The following is a 4,007-nucleotide window of genomic DNA, read 5'->3' on the forward strand; positions in this document are numbered from 1 at the left end:
CAGATTGTAAAATAATCCACAATGGCAAGGACTCAGTTTCTTTTTTTCTTGTTTTTATGCCTTATCTGCATAATTTTCATTTCATCAGTCATCTCATGGTCCAAAATGAGTGCTTTAGTTCCAATCAGCCCTTACAGTCCCCTTCTATTACAAATAAAGAAGAAAAAAGTAAGAAAATAGCTTCTCTCTTTAAGAAAACTTGCTAGAAGTTGCTTACACTACTTATAGCAAAATGACCAAAACTTGCATGAATTTATCTAACTGAGAAAGAGTCAGGAAGACCAGAAAGTTGTCTTTCTAGCAACGTGTGCCTTGATGAGCATTAAGAATTCTAATACTATAGAATGGTAAAAACAAATGTTTTGCAACAAATTAAACAGTCTTTGCCATAGTTTACTGCTTTGACCACCCCAAAATATCTGTGCGTTTATTTTCCTCATGTAGGACACATTGCTTCTCCAAAGAGACCAAAAGCCTTACCAAGGACTGCCCACAGCTCCAAGTCAAGATTTCTAAGTGGCATATAGTTTCCATCTTTGAGTTCAGAGGTGATGTTATACCATCCTGCAAACTGACTTAGCTCAAGCTGCTGTAACAAGATACCTTAGACCAGGTAATTGATCAGTAATATAAATATATTGCTCACAGTTCTGGAGGCTTGAAAGATCAGGATCAAAATGTCAGCAGATTTGGGGTCTGATGACTGCTTCAGAGATGGTACATCTTCACAAGAAAGGCAAAAAAAGACAAATCAGAGTCCCTGAAGTCCTTTTATAAAGATATTCATCTCATTTGTGAGAGTAGAGCTCATAACCTAATCATCTCCTTTGGGCCCTCCATTGACACTACTGGATTAAAGATTCAATTTCAAGGTGCATTTTGCAAAGGAAACATTCAAACCGTAACACAAGCCATAAACTAAAAGACTAGTAATCAGGACACCTCCCCTCCCACAGTATATGTGTGCTATGATGGAGTAAGAACAAGAAAAACACAAAACTTCCCCTCAGAAAATGTAAAGCCCCCAGAGGTCATACCCTATAGTAATGATCAGATCCTCCTGAACAATAATATAGAGAACTCTTGCCCCCCCCCATGGGATCAAGTGACTATTCTGGTGAGGTGCTTTTGTGTCCACCATCCTCTGTGCCTGTGTGAGACAGAAAGGGCAAGTGTAGCCTATGTAGGTCACGTGACTTTGAAATTCAGCGCTCCTTTCTTGCTGATAGAAATCCATAGGCACAAGAGCTGCTTTAGGTTTGAATCATTATAGGCTTTGTCAAGATAAGCTTATGGATTTTGGACAATGCAATTCTCTCAAAACTCTGGAGTTATCTCTTCCACTTGCCCTCTGTGGGTTCTATCCCTAGTACTAACAGTCAATGAACTCATCTAAAAAGTTTTTAACTGTCAAGACTCAAGTCTTTTATCTATAGACCTTTGTCTTTTGCCCTCCCCTTCCCTTAATTTAATGGCAGCTGAAGGAGACTATCTGAAACAATAAGTTTTGGAAGGAAAATAACAGCTTTAATTAGATAGTAACAACTAAACAACACCCACAGTCTAATAGAACTTTTCGCAGCATTTGGGTGGAATTCCTAGCTTTGGTTCCATTGCCTAGGAAGGTGTTTTTCCAGACTCAAAATGTTAAGTCTTTTTCACCTTTTGTTCCCCAGATCACTGAACTGCTAGTCAATTTACATGGCAGGCCAAAGGCAGAGATTTTATCCTGGGTCACTTCCTTAATATCTTTCATTTGTTTGGTCTGGGGAATTGAACTCACAAACTCACCCTTGCCAGGTAAGCACTGGCCCACTGAACTACGTCCCTGGCTCTTCCTTAATATCTTAAGGACTGGTTGGGCTTCGCTTTTGTTTCTTATTCTCAGGTTGTTCATTGATTTTAGGATTTTCTAATAATACCTGACTACCTCACTCCCACTACCAATTTGTGTTTTGGTTAGCATCAGTGATGATGATACCAATGGTAAACCTAGTCACTCTAAGACAACAGAAAACATGTAACTGTCCATAATTGTACCAGAGATCCAGGGATCCAGATTATCAGAATCAACAGTTTTTATAAGCAAAACACCCATGTTGGTGAGTTATCTGACCAAGGCCTCCATGCCTAAACTTATGTCTCTTATAGGTGTGGACCTATGATCTACACGACAGAGAAATATATTTTCTAGGTAGTCAAAACCTAGAGTTTGAAGTGGATAGAGCTTTTTGTATGTAACAATATGGCATTTGTATTAGAGAATGCCCATGCATGATTTCTCTCAATCCCCTAATCTAAACCACGGCCTGTGACACTACTATTAGCTTCACAAAGTCCTGGATTCAAGTTTCCTTCACTTCATTGCTTTCTACTTATGACTACTTATAGCTTTGGGTAAATTTCTCAGTCTTTAAATCTGTGTAGTACAGATTGCAAAATAAACTTATTGTGCATATTTAATACAATACATGTCAAATAATATAATATATATCAAATAGATCTATAGTGTTTGGTATTTATTGAGTGCTTGACAAATGGTAGTTACATTCATTTAAGAAGCACTTGGTTAGTACATTAGAACCTGGGTTTGTACTTTTACAGACCTATGTTTGGATCTCATTCTGCTGCGTGCTAGTTGTATGGTCACAGATACACTCTCTACTTGTCAGCTTCCTCCTCTACTAAATGGGGGATCATAACTCCTATCTCAGAGTACGGCTGTGAAATCACCCATGAAAGATTTTGTTGCATAGCACTGTATTCCATATGAGGTCTTCATTCTTGTTTTTATTTTTATTACTTTCTTTTCTGATTAAGAAGGCAATGTATGCTCAGTTAAGTTTGGAAAGCATAAAGTTTTGGGGAAAATAAAAATGTAAACATCCACTACTCGGGTGATACCGACAGTATTAATATCTTGATGATTTCATTCCATGCTTCTTTTTCAATGAGGCTATTATTTTTAAAGCTGAGGACTGCAGGATACCCTTGGGTTGTACTCACTGGGTGTTCCTTACTCTGCATCATCAAAAGAGAAGCTAGCAGTTCTCTGCCATTATGGAAATAACAGCCAAGAGACTCCAGCTAACAGGCATTGAGCTTCAAATGAGAGACTAGCCATTTCTCACCCAGTGTGGCAGCACACATCTGTAATCCCAATTACTTGTAAAGCTGAGGCAAGAAGATCACAACATCAAGGTTAGTCTGGAAGTTTAGACAGACCCTATTTCAAAAATAATAATAATAATAATAACAATAATAATAACAATTTTAAATGGTTTGAGAGCCACATCAGTGGAACAGTGCTTGTTTAACACGCATGGGGTCTTGGGTTTAATCTGTAATACTGAAATAAGTAGGTAAATAAATATATAAGATTATCCTTTTCTTATTTAGCCTAAATTTGTTATTATCTTGGAAAGAACAACTGGTCCTTGTGGGACAGGAGGCGCTGGGGAAATCCGGGGTGTGTGTGTTACTCTGGGGCTTCCAAAGCTAGACACTTGGCCAATTTACAGACTTGCCTTGGGCTAGTTCTGTCAGGGGAACATCTAGAGCTCATTCCAGTCAATGGGGTATTCTAGTCACAGAGGACTGAGATTTGACAAAGATCACACAGCAAGAAATGCAGACAGAAACACTCAAAAATTGCAATTTGAGATGGGACATGAATAAAACCCGCAATTCTAATCCCCATATTCTGACAAAGAACAAAAATTTAAATTGCATAGCTACCAGCCAGGATTTATTTCTTTTCCAATGAGATGTACAGTATTGGTGCTCAAGGAATTTTTTTTCATAATAATCAGTGATAATCTGATAACAGAAATAACAGATGAGTTTGTCGTTTTTAATTTCTCTACCTCCCCTTGCTATTATCAGGGTCTCGACATTTTGCATTAGTCTTTAAAATGTAAATTTACCTACAGCTATTCATTCTGCCTATTCTAATGCCTGTCAAACCAAGATGAAAGAAAGCTGCACCAAAGCAAGTCTGAGATCTT

This window comes from Cavia porcellus, unplaced genomic scaffold (genome assembly GCF_034190915.1).
Source record: "Cavia porcellus strain 051 isolate PalLab524CR breed Dunkin Hartley unplaced genomic scaffold, mCavPor4.1 scaffold_1, whole genome shotgun sequence".
NCBI lineage: Eukaryota > Metazoa > Chordata > Mammalia > Rodentia > Caviidae > Cavia > Cavia porcellus.